Below are 13,632 nucleotides of genomic sequence, written 5' to 3'. Positions count from 1 at the left end.
GAATGGGGAGCTACTGTTTTCATGAGTACAGTTTCTGTTTGGGATAATGAAAAGTTCTAGGAATGGATAGTGTGAGATGGCTGCACAACAGTGCAAATATGCTTAATGCACTGAATTTCCTCAGATTTAACCTTGGGAGTTTTCAGTCTCTGTTATGATTTTAAAAGATGCAGCTGGCTTACTATGACGTGACTAGATGCACCTTCAGAGTAGGCAAGTGAATGAGATGAAGAATGTTACATGAAAGAGGCTTTTTTTTTTTTTTGAAGACAGAGTCTCACTCTGTCGCCCAGGCTAGAGTGCAGTGGCATGATCTAGGCTCACTGCAACCTCTGCCTTCCAGGTTCAAGCAATTCTTCTGCCTCAGCCTCCTAAGTAGCTGGGACTACAGCCACGCACCACCATGCCTAGCTAATTTTTGTATTTTTAATAGAGACGGGGTTTCACCATGTTGGCAAGGCTGGTCTCAAACTCCTGACCTCGTGATCCACCCGCCTTGGCCTCCCAAAGTGCTGGGATTACAGGCGTGAGCCACCACTCCAGGCCCCAGAAGAGGCTTTTAAAAATTAACTTAAGATGCTGGGCGCAGTGGCTCATGCCTGTAATCCCAGCACTTTGGAAGGCCAAGGCAGGCAGATCACATGAGGCAAGGATTTCGAGACCAGCCCAGCCAACATGGTGAAACCCCGTCTGTACTAAAAATACAAAAATTAGCCAGGCGTGGTGGTGCACACCTGCAATCTCAGCTACTCGGGACGCTGAGGCACGAGACTCGCTTGAGCCTGGGAGGCAGAGGTTTCAAACGTGAGCCAAGATCGCACCACTACACTCCAGCCTGGTGACAGAGTAAGACTCTGTCTAAATAAATAAATAAACAAATAAATAAATAAATAAAATTAAGAGAAGACAGTGAAGAACAATATATTAGAATAAGGGAAATATAAGTAGGTATGACCTCAGGTTGTCTGAAAAGTAAATAACCTTTTTGAGTTTAGTGTCATGAAAGTTTAGAGATAAAAGAACAAAGGTTGTCCAACTTTCTCCAAAAGGCCAGTGTGTTTCCGACTGCCTGTGCACCTTTACTGTTACCCCAATTTGCTCAAAGTATAAGTAATAGCGAAACTCACTTTTACATGGAAAAAAACCTGTCCTCTCAGGCAGGAGACTTCATTTGCAGAGGCTGACTTTGATGGGCTTGAGCAGAAATATCTGTTTATATATACATACAGAAAACAAATAGTGTTTTTTTTTTTAAATAGCAATCTTCAACCTCATTATCATTGCAGGCCAAAAATGAGAATAAAAGATCTCATTGTCTACTTTGAAATTCCACACTGAAGAGTAATGGACTTTTTCTTTTTCTTTTTTTTTTCCCCAAATCTAAAAGTAGGTAGTTTATAATACCAAATAGAACACCATGGTTTTATGGAAACAAAATTTTAGATTGGAAAATTAAAGTTCATTCTGTCCCCTCTTAAAGATTAGGTGGCCCTGGGTTTTTGGCCCTGAGGTCACCCATCCTGTGTGTCACACGGGCCACACGTCTTGGGTTTTCTGAACGGTCCCAATTTTAAGTACTTGAGCCTCCTAAATGGCTTGGTCTTAGAAATGCTAGTTCTCAAATTCTAGATTCCTTGTTTTTAGAGATAGCCCTCAAATTTGGATTTTCAGTTTGCTAAATGTGACTGTCAGAGTAAGTATCCTTATTCCAGATGGCAAAATACAAGGCTAACCATTAGCAAAAATGAAAAGCACTCTCTCTCCAATTTCCTCTACATGTTCAAAATCCAGCTCAACCCCTTCCTGTGGTCCTTTCCCAAACCACAATGATTGCCCCTCTTTGAAATCCAACATCATTCACTGTTGGAGGCCACGGAGGAAAACAGAAGTGTGAAGTCAAACAGAAGTGAAGACATAGCCTATGTTACTTCCTAAATGCATGGTTTCCGCAAGTTGCTTAACCTCTCTGAGCCTTAGTTTCCTCATCTGAAAAATGGAGACATCGTAATGACTCCTCTCATTTGTTCAGTGATGATTAAGTAACCTGTAAAGTGCCAAGCACAGTGACTGGTATACACAACAGATGCTCAATAAACAGGAATTATTGTCATCTCTCACTTCAGCACTGAATCCCACATCACTCTGTCTCTGTGAAGCTATCCATGTGGGTGCTTTGGAGAGCTCTTAGTGGCCTCGGTCAAGTCTTAGGCTTGTCTCCCACCCCTTTACCCACACTACTCCATGGGTCTATTCAATTAGCATGAACTCAAAAAATAAAAATAAAAAACATGAAATGTCCAAATATTACAAAATCTACTTCCTTTCTCCCAAAAAATGTAGGGCAGCATCTTGGATGCTTTGTGTTAAGTGTGCCTTATAGCTCATAGTCTTTTCCAGAGAAGGAAATGAAAATGCAGTACTTACAGGTTATAAATTATTGTCTGGGAGCGTAACATGATTTTAGATACTCTAGAATGTGTATCTAAAAAGAAACCCAGGCCCGGCGCGATAGCTCAGGCCTGTAATCCCAGCACTTTGTGAGGCTGAGGCGGGAGCATCACCTGAGGTCAGGAGTTCGAGACTAGCCTGGCCAACATGGCGAAACCTCGTCTCTACTAAAAAGACAAAAATTAGCCAGGCATGGTGGCTCGCACCTGTAGTCCTAGCTACGTGGAAGGCTGAGGCAGGAAATCGCTTGAACCTGAGAGGCAGAGGTTGCAGTGAGCAGAGATCACGCCATTGCACTCCAGCCTGGGAGGCAGAGCAAGACTTTGTCTCAAAACAAACAAACAAACAAAACCATAAAAAAAAAAACTCCCAGAAAACAACCTGCCTCAAACTGTACTGGGTGATACTTTCATCCTGTCTTTGGAATTGACCTTAACCTTTCTGGACTTTGGTCTCCTGACCTGCACAAAGGAGCAGCTGGATTCATTAGGGAGTCCCCAATTCCTAAGTGATAAAGCACTTTGCTGTTCCTTAGCAGATGCGTGATGTGGGAGGGGGGCACTGTAAGGCAAAATACTAATATGTACTGTATTTCCCCAAGTCTGAGAACATTTTTTCCCTTACACGGACATTTTTCGAAATTATACCCACTGACACAAAGTATGCTCATTACTGTGCTGGTGGTGGTGGTTTTTTTTTTTTTTAACTTCCTTTAGAGATGATTATCAAATGGATGGTGCTTTTACAAAGTTATCTCAGAATTTAGGAAACTGTTAATATTAATAATAAGCAAATACTTTGCCAAGCATTTTACATACCTTTTCTTACTTAATTTTCACAACCACCCTGTAAGTAGCTATTTGTATTCTCACTTACCAGGTAAAGAAACCCAGGCTTTCACTGCTCTGAATATGGTCATTTACTCCAGTTTACCGGGATTAAGAAGTGAGGCAAGGGCTCAGCCCAGGGCTGACTCCCCGGAGAACAAAGAGAATACAGCATAATCTCTCTTTCTGGCCAAGAACAACACTGGATCCAGTTATTAACAGCTTCTAATTATACCTGGCCCTGCCTCCTAACCTTTCAAGGAGCTCTGGAATCTCCCAAATCTTCCTGCGAATATGAATGTTTACAAATTCTCTTTTTGGAGGCTTCAGTGCTAAGACACATCAGAGCAACCTCTTCAACCCTCAGGGACTGATTTGTGATGTAAGCTGTGAATGTGCCCTTTAAACAGCTTCGTAAACCTGAGCGGCAATCTTTATTCTCCATTGCCACATCGTCTAAATTATATTTTGGTATAGTTATTGAATTTGAAATTAGCACTAAAGCCAAGAATGAAGTAATTCTCATTGTAATGACATGAAAAGAGGTATGTGAGATGATGTGGTATTCAAAGATGAGCTGCACCTCAGTATGTTCAGAGAAAACCGGGCACGGTGGCGGGCGCCTGTAATCCCAGCTACTCAAGAGGCTGAGGCAGGAGAATCGCTTGAACCGAGATCGCGCCACTGCACTCCAGCCTGGGCAACAGGGCGAGACTCCGTCTCAAAACAAACACACAAAAAAACCAGCCTCCAGATAAATATATTATAAACATGCACTGGAAAAACTGTGAGAAGCACACACCCAAAACTATTCAGTGAGGATCTTCTTTTTTGGAGAGGGGATGTTTATTTAAACACTTCTGAAATGTTTGCAATGTTTATGTTCACTTCAGTAATTTTCTTTAAAAATTGCCAACTGGGATAAAATGGTGACAGTTCTCCAAAATCAGCTCCAATTAAATATATTTGCAAAGCATATAATTTCCCAAAAACAAAAATCCATTGACAATCTCACTTCACTTACACATCCTCTGCGTTCACGTTCCATGTTCTCTTCTGGTACTTAACTTTGCACAATACACTTATATTTTTGCTCAGATGTAATAGCAGCAGGGATTTCATTTTCTATTCTTTTTTGATTTACTGGCTATCAAAATATCATTTGTTTTTGTCACAATTAGTTCATCTTATGGTTGGATATTAAGGGTATTTCCAAATTATGCTGTTATAAATATGAACTATGAATAGCTTTGCATATTCACAGCTTTGTTTTCGCTTTCCTTTTAAAGTATTTCCTTGGAATTCCCAGGAGTAAGGATTTTAGGTCACTACTTGTAAGTTTCTGTGCCTCTTGTCTGCCTTCCAAATAAACGATACTTATACTGTCCCCAGTAACATCTGGATACCATTTGCTCTACATTTACTATACATTTTAATTATATATAATGTTAAATGACTGTATATGACTATACTGTATAATTATTTTTGCTGATATTGCAACTGTAAAATGGTACATCATCAAGGTTTCATTTTGTGATTTATTTGATTACTAGTGGCTGAATCTTTTCTTTTCTTTCTTTTTCTGAGACAGGGTATCGTTCTGTTACCCAGGCTAGAGTGCAGTGGCGTAACCAAAGCTTACTACAGCCTCAACTTCCCAGGTTTAAAGCGATCCTTCTACCTCAGCCTCCTGGGTAGCTGGGAGTACAGGCACATGCCACCATGCCTGGCTAATTTTTATATTTTTTGTAGAGGCAAGGTCTTGCACTGTTGCCCAGGCTGGTCTTGAACTCCTGGGCTCAAGTGATCCACCTGGGCCTCCTAAAGTGCTGGGATGATAGGTGTGAGCCACTGTACCCAGTCCTGAATATTTTCTCTTGGGTTTGTTTACATCTGAGACACAGAAGAGTACAGTGGCAATGATTTCAGCTCTCCAACTGGACTGCCCCAGCAGGAGACCTGGGACCCAACCCAAACTTCAGCAAATTCTTAGCCTCTCCTAGCTTCAGCGTTTTTGTTGTTTTTTTAAAAAACTAATTAACTTTAAACAATTTCATTGGGGAAATGATCATATATGCCTTAGAGTTTTTATAAAGAGTAAGTGAGCTAACTTGTAACATGTTTATACTGTATTTGACAAATAATGAGCCCTTAATATTGGCAATGTATTATTATTATTTTCCCTTTTTTGACTTTTGTTCAAATCTGAGCTCATGTCTAAGGGTAACTTTTTCAGACTTCAAAAATGAAAATCTATATTTCCAGTTTACTAACAAATACTTCAATATACTCAATTCTATACTGAGAATCTATTATACAAAATAGATTCCTAGGCTCTGGGGAGAAAAATACAAACATAAATAATACATACTCCCTGCTCTCCAGGAATTCACACAGTGGTTATTTGCTGAGGTTTCTGGGGGAAATTATAGGCTTGGTCAACATAGTTAGAAACTATTTTTAGAACAATGCATCCATTGTAGAGCTGAAAGAAACTTTGGGAAGCATCTAGTGTTGCTGGAAACAGCAGTTCTGGGAGCAATTACTAGGTCTTCAGGCTAGGGGTGGAGTCTGTGGTCCCATAAATTACAAGAAACAAAGGCAGAAAGACAAGTGTGGCAGGGCACAGTGGCTCACACCTGTAATCCCAGCACTTTAGGAGGCCGAGGTGGGCAAATCATCTGAGGTCAGGAATTCAAGACCACCCTGGCCAACGTGGTGAAACCCCGTCTCTTCTAAAAATACAAAAATTTGCCAGCCATGGTGGCGGGCGCCTGTAATCCCAGCTACTCCCGAAGATGAGGCAGGGGAATTACTTGAATCCGGGAGGCAGAAGTTGCAGTGAGCTGAGATCACGCCATTGCACTCCAGCCTGGGCGACAGAGCGAGACTCCATCTCAAAAAAAAAAAAAAAAAAAAAGAAAGAAAAGAAAAGAAAGACAAGATTCTCTGTTGCTGGTTTGGCTCCTTATTTCTTAGCCCTTAAGACAGTCATGTCTACTGTAAATATTTAAAGACAGAGACAAGGTATTCAGCACTTCTCAAACTTACATGACAAAGAAAACTTACAAGAAGAGCATATTGCAAGTCCATAACAAAAAAGTCCATCTAGCCCCAAGTTGCACCCTCCTCTGTAACTTAAGAAAAAGCTGAGGCCCTGGGGCATAAGGGTCAAGATCTAGTGGAAAGCTGCCTTTAACCAGAGCCTGCAGCTTCACCCTTGTGGGTATGTGTTCTTTCACACTCTACTGGATTCCCTTCACTCAATTCTACTTTTTTGGGAGGGAGGGCCACCCACAGAACCCCAAAAGAGACATCTGACATTTCTTTGTGGTGTCAGTCACACATTCTCTTTTCTCATTTCCTTTTTTTCTTTGAGACAAAGTCTCGCTCTGTTGCCCAGGCTGAAGTACAGAGGTGCGATCTTGACTCACTGCATCCTCCACCTCCTGGGTTTGGGTTCAAGTGATTCTCCCACCTCAGCCTCCTGAGTAGCTGGGATTACAGGCGAATGCCACCACACCCGGCTATTTTTTTTTATTTTTAGCAGGGACGAGGTTTCATCATGTTGGCCAGGCTGGTCTGGAACTCCTGACCTCAAGTGATCTGCCAGCCTCAGCCTGCCAAAGTGCTGGCATTATAGGCTGAGCCACCATGCCCAGCCCCTAGTCCATTTTTAAAAAATATTTACGGGAGGCTGATGTGGGAGAACCAGTTGAGCTGACTAGGGAGAGGCAGCAGTGAGCCGTGATCATGCCACTGCACTCCAGCCTGGGCAACAAAGCGAGACTGGTCTCAAAAAAAAAAAAAAATTTACATCTTATTTTGACCCAAAATAATCATGACCAATCTACCTCATAATGCTAACTTCTGACATGCTGCAAAATCACATCTACCATCAAAAACTGGTGTCTTTCCTAATAGGAGAATACAGCACAGAGGACATGCCTCAAAATGGTCAGAAATGTCTTTGGAAAACACTTATGTTAAAGGTACTGATTTCCACTTATACATGTTTTTTTAAATCCTGTATTTTTATAGCCATGCCTCTTATTTTCAGGGAACTCATAAGTTTTCTGACACAAGTAATCAACAACAAAATTGGTGGGCTGTCTCTTTCTGACTTGAAAAACACTTCTGCATAGCAGTGAGACATACATGCACGGGTTTTTATCTATACCCTGGGGTTTGTGGAAGTTAAGCGCCCCAGGCAGGAGCACATTCCTGGGAGCAATTCTGGGAGCAATTACTAGGTCTTCGGTATAGGGGTGGAGTCTGTGGTCCCATAAATTACAAGAAACAAAGGCAGAAAGACAGACAAGTGTGGCAGGGCACAGTGGCTCACACCTGTAATCCCAGCACTTTAGGAGGCCGAGGTGGGCAAACCATCTGAGGTCAGGAATTCTAGACCACCCTGGCCAACGTGGTGAAACCCCGTCTCTTCTAAAAATACAAAAATCAACCAGCCATGGTGAAGGGCACTCCAGCAGCAGATAAAGCATGTACTTCCGGATTTTTAATTGCAAACAGAGGTTTTGTTAATTAGCGTAAGTAGTGTGAGAACCAGATCCTCCTAGGTGAATGCAAGGACTGTGTTGGTTAGCATAACAGATGTGAGAAATGTGTAGACAATGGATGAGATCAGGGGGCTCCACCTATATGAAAGGATTAGGCATATTTCAGAGGCAAGTTCTACATTTACATGAAGAGGACAAACAAGCCTGGCCGGCCCCAAAGTCTGGGATGGTGTCCTAAGCCCATTCCTGGATCCAGCAGCTGATTTCAGGAAATTCTTGATCACCTGACCCCCGCTGAATCTTGGACTAACCAGAAGACGTCTGCAAATTGCATATTAAGTGGCTTCTTAAAAAAAAAAAAAAAAAAAAAATTAATTGACAAATAATAATTGTGTATATTTATGGGGTATAATGTGATGTTTTGATATATGTATACATTATGGAATGATAAAATGTACACATTTCAAGAGAAAAAAGACATGTATACAATGTATTTATCACTTTAGTTTGAGCTTTTTTTTTTTTTTTTTTTTTGGGGACAGGGTCTCGCTCTGTCACCCAGGCTTGAATGTAGTGGCCCAATCACAGTTCACCACAGCCTTGACTCCTGGGCTTAAGCAATCCTCCCACCTCAGCCTCCTGAGTAGCTGGGACTACAGATGCATACCACCACACCCAGCTAATTTCTGTATTTTTATGTAGAGATGGGGTTTTACCATATTGCCCAGGCTGGTCTCGAACTCCTGGGCTCAAGCGATCTGCCTGCCTCGGCCTCCCAAAGTGCTGAAATTACAGGCATGAGGTACCACACCTAGCTTAAGCACTTGTTTTTAATCCAGCAGTAATTTTCTTTTCCACTGGATAAACTGGAGGGTATATCACGAGAAAGAGGCTGTTTTAAAGTTCACCAGCAAGCAAGTTTTCAGACTGCCTTATTTATAAATAAATATATGTATATATTTCATTTACATTATATGCATGGCGTATCTATACAGTTACATTTACACTTGACTTAGAGTTAAAGTCATATACACACACACAGGACTTTGACTCAAAGTTTTTAATGACAAGCATGCAAAATTTCTTAGTATAGACCCTAAGAGTACCCTTAATATAAGTATGTTTATTTAAAAATTCTATGTATCTACTACTGTTACCAGGGGGTCCTTGCTCCCAGAGCTCCCAAGATGGTGGCAGGCCACTTCCAAAATGGCGGCAAGCCTCGTGTTCTCTGACCTGGGGTTCTTGGCCTCACAGATTCCAAGGAATGGAATCTTGGGCCATGCGGTGAGTGTTATAGCTCTATTAGAAGCCATGGGTCATGGAAAAGAACCGTGGAACCCAGTGACTAATGTTCAGCTTGATTAGGATGAACCCGGGCACTTAGCCGTGCAGGAAAAATGGCAAGCCTTTAGCCGGATCGGGAGCAGCAATGGGCGCCTCGCTGGATCAGGAGCACAGCGGGCACCCTGCTGGATCCGGAGGGATGGAAGTCAGTGGCAGGTCTGCAACAGCGGCAAACAACAATGGTGGACAATGACCAAAAGCTCAGCTCAAGCCGTAACAAACACGGACCAGAAGAGAGTGCAGTTGCAAGATTTAATAGAGTAGAAACAGAGCTCCCATACAAAGGGAGGGGACCCAAAGAGGGTAGCCGTTGCTGGCTGGAATGCCTGGGTTTATGTCCTGATCATTGTCCCTCCCGCTGTGCTCTCAGGCAATAGATGATTAGCTATTTCTTTACCTCCTGTTTTTGCCTAATTAGCATTTTAGTGAGCTCTCTTTACTACCTGATTGGTCCGGTGTGAGCTAAGTTGCAAGCCCCATGTTTAAAGGTGGACGCGGTCACCTTCCCAGCTAGGCTTAGGGATTCTTAGTGGGCCTAGGAAATCCAGCTAGTCCTATCTCTCACTACTGTACTAATAAATTACATGTATCATAATTCAAAAACTTGGAGGATGCAATAAAACCTATTACTTCAATTATAGTAGTGCACTCTTGGCTCTGCTACCTAAATCTTGACACTTAGTTTCCTCTATCCACCAATCACACAGTTTTTTGGCGAAATTTGCCCAGTGGGTTTCAATCAATTGTAAAGACTAATCAAAATAGTCTGCAGGTGCCCCATAAAGTTAACAAATGGATTAAAAACTCATTGATACTTTTCAATTAAAGTAGTTAGACAATTCTGTTTCCCAGTTTTTAATTTTTTTTCCTTTGAGAGCTTTGATAACTCACAAATGTACAATATTTTTTGGCAATATGTTCATATTACAATGAAAACATTTCCACACAGCCACTTCCCAAATGCCCCTTGGTAGCAGAAATTTCTTTTGAAAAGTAATTCACTGTAAGAACCTCACATTTACCTTGGATTTTTCCCTTCTCCCCAAAATATCTGACTACTGATAGGCTTAGCAAAATTGGAAAGAGGCAACACATTTGAAACCCCATCTTTCTGCTAAAGAGAGATGCAGACACCTGTAAACTCAACCACTCTTACGTATCTGGCAACAAAAGAACTAGGAATGCTCTGATGGGTGCAAAGGACGGTCCTGCTCCCTCCCCAGGGCACGGGAAAGGATGACAAAGCTTCTACAGGCTAAAGCAGTGATTCTTTCTCATGCCATGACATATATACCAAAAGGTAACCATTGAACATCAGCTTCAGCTCTCTTGGCTTAAGGGAGAGGGCTGAGAGAAATGCAGTATCTCAGTACACCTATCACCCGCTCAGGGACAAGTCTAACCTGAGATGCTCTAATTTAAAGTCTTTGTGTTTCTAAAATTAAATAACTCGATGACACCCTATAGCTCCTAACTTGCAACATCTCACAGTATGCTTGATGGCCAGGTGAGCAGGGCTCCAGCTAGGCAAGGAATCCTTGCCTCCTTATCCACCTTAGAAACCACATTCACCGTACAAGACACAGGACTGAAGGAGGGTCAGCATGCGGTGACTCACGCCCGTAATCCCAGCACTTCGGGAGGCCCAGGCAGGCGGATCACCTGAGGTTAAGGAGTTCGAGACCAGCCTGGTCAACATGGTGAGACCCTATCTTTACTAATTAGCCAGGCATGGTGGCATGCGCCTGTAATCCCAGCTACTCAGAAGGCTGAGGCAGGACAATTGCTTGAACCCAGGAGGTGGAGGTTGCAGTGACCTGAGATTGTGCCACTGCACTCCAGGCTGGGCGACAGAGCAAGACTGTCTCAAAAAAAAAAAAAAAAAACTGAAGGAGGGACCACTGGCACTCTTGACCTTAAATGCTTATAAAATTATAAATAGAAGTTCTTACACTTCCTTTCAACACCCCCAAAGGACTGTCCTTCGCTTCCTGCTTTGGATACCAATATGATCTCAACCTCGTTTTCTGTCCTACACAATTGGTCTCAGCCTTATTTTCTGTTCCACACAACTGACAAATGCAGTAAACTCCAGGCAGCAGGGGCTGGACCTCAACACAGAAGAGTGGCTTTAACTGGACTCAGGGCCACTCAACAGGCAAGCAGCTCTCAATCTGGTTTGCACACTGGAACCACCAGGGAGCTTTCAAAAAGGACCAATAACTGAGTCCCCCTACCAGAGATTTGATTGAATTGATATAGAGTTTGACCTGGGTGTCAGGTTTTTTTTAAAAGTTCCACAGGTGTTCCTAATGTACAGCCAACACTGAGAACCATGACGTGGGACATGAACCTGCATGATGTGGAAGGGGCTTGAAAAGGTCCTTCCCCTCCAGGACTGTCACCCCTAGTGGCTTTGATGCCTATCAAAAGATCAGCTGAGGCTGGGCGCGGTGGCTCGCGCCTATAATCCCAGAACTTTAGGAGGCCAAGGCAGGCGGATCACAAGGTCAGGAGATCGAGACCATCCTGGCTAACAGGGCGAAACCCCATCCCTACTAAAAATACAAAAAATTAGCTGGGCGCGGTGGCAGGCGCCTGTAGTCCCAGCTACTTGGGAGGCTGAGGCAGGAGAATTGCTTGAACCTGGGAGGCATAGGTTGCAGTGAGCTGAGATCGTGCCACTGCACTCCAGCCTGGGCAACAGAGCGAGACTCCATCTCAAAGAAAAAAAAAAAAAGATCAGCTGAGCATTTACTGCCTTTAGTTAACAAGCGTGTAAGGTCAAAGGTAGGAAGCAATTTGTAGAAAAAGTGGTGCGAGGCTACTTCAGGTGTACAGGGCCAAGCTTCAAGGCAATCATCATTCATAGTACTTTCCAGGGAGCCAAACACAAAGCTTGGCACTAGAAAATGCTTACTAAATCTTGGTTGAAGAAATATCTGACTGCACACACACACACCCCCCAAACTCAGCCAATGGTTTTGCCACTTCCTTCAGAAAAAGTCTTCACGATTCTGGACCCAAAATCTAAAGCATCTTTATCCATCCTCTCCCTCCCTCCTTCCATCAAAGACCAAATTCTGCACTGTGTTCTCACCCTCTCTGAAAACTGGTCCTATCATTTATTTTACCCTCCTGCATCTTTAGGCTCTTCCTCTCTACCAGAAAATTCCCAGTAGTGGCCAGACACAGTGTCTCATGCCTATAATCCCACACTTTGGGAAGCCAAGGTGGGCAGATTGCTTCAGCTCAGGAATTGGAGACCAGTCTGGACAACACAGATGGTGAGACCCATCTCTAGAAAAAGAATACAAAAATTAGCCAGGCGTAGTGCTGTACACCCTTGGTGCTACTTGAAGGCTGAGGTGGGAGGATGGCATGAGCCTCAGTGGGTGGAGGTTGCAGTGAGCTAAGATTGTGCCACTGCACTCCAGCCTGGGCAATGGAGAGAGATCCTGTCAAAAACAAAACAAAATCCCAGTAGCATTAGAGCATGTTTAAATTTCTCCCATCTCAATCTGAAACAAAACAAAACATCATAGACCCCTCATTTCCTCCCTGCCCTGCATGAATATCACACTTCTCAGTACCCTTAACAGGCCTCTCTTTCTCTACCAAATACAGTGATCAAACTCTACGGGTCCAGCCCTTTTCTTTTCTCATTCTACACCCTCTTTGGATGAGTGCTTTTTATGCAGTAATACTTATATGCAACAGCTCCCAAACATGTATCTCCACCCCAGATCTCTTCCAGGAGTAGCAACTGTCTACTCCTCATCTTTACTTGGATGTCTCACAAACAAAACACACATCCAAAAAGGCATTATCTTCCCTCCCACACCTCATGCCAACCCGCTCCTCCTCCTGTGTTCTCAATCACCATAATGGTTCCACCATCCCATCCTACTCAGTTGTTTATGCCAGAAACTTTTGAATCATCCTTGCTACCTCCCTCTCCATCAACCATATCCAAATAATCACCACCTCCTTGCTGACTTTAACTACAAACCCAATCTCACTCAATCTCAATCCTTACCTGTCATTACGCTTTATCCAGTGCTGCTACACCATCCCTGGGTGACTGCAAAAGCACTGTTTGTTCACATCCACCCTCCTCCTCCCCAGGGTGGCCACATGATTGCACAGGATGTGCCTGCACAACAAGTCTGGCTCAGGGGGCTGAAGCCTTTTGACCTGGCCTAGATGGGACACAGTGGTGCATCTTTTCCTAATTGGTCCACACAGAACAGAAGCCTTTTTTGGGTTTGCACAAAGACACCATACGTGCCAGCAGGACCTACCTTTCTAAACTATTCTCTACACAGCAACAGCGATCATTTTACAAACTCAAATTAGGCCAGGCGCGGTGGCTCACACCTGTAATCCTAGGACTTTGGGAGGCCAAGGTGAGAGGATCACTTGAGGTCAGGAGTTCAAGATCAGCCTGGCCAATATGCTGAACTAGATTGAGCCATTGCACTCCAGTCTGA

General features: G+C 43.2%; 1 protein-coding gene across 17 annotated transcripts in view; it reads right to left on the bottom strand.

Moving 5' to 3' along the window:
• GCNT1 (glucosaminyl (N-acetyl) transferase 1) overlaps positions 1-13,632 on the bottom strand; it is a 118,230-nt gene that overhangs the window by 31,847 nt on the left and 72,751 nt on the right. For 2 of the 17 annotated variants that reach the window (XM_054502943.2, XM_054502947.2), the window contains one exon: positions 1,128-1,209. The exons of 14 other annotated variants lie outside the window; for them this stretch is intronic. The gene's annotated coding sequence lies outside the window, so the exon portion shown is untranslated. Of the gene's footprint in view, positions 1-1,127; positions 1,210-13,443; positions 13,463-13,632 lie in introns of those variants that run through there. One more of the 17 variants, XM_054502940.2, reaches the window with a different exon arrangement.

The sequence above is a fragment of the Pongo pygmaeus genome, chromosome 13 (assembly GCF_028885625.2).
Source record: "Pongo pygmaeus isolate AG05252 chromosome 13, NHGRI_mPonPyg2-v2.0_pri, whole genome shotgun sequence".
NCBI lineage: Eukaryota > Metazoa > Chordata > Mammalia > Primates > Hominidae > Pongo > Pongo pygmaeus.
Note: the sequence above shows the minus strand (reverse complement) of the source record. Positions and strands in the feature narration are given on the sequence as shown.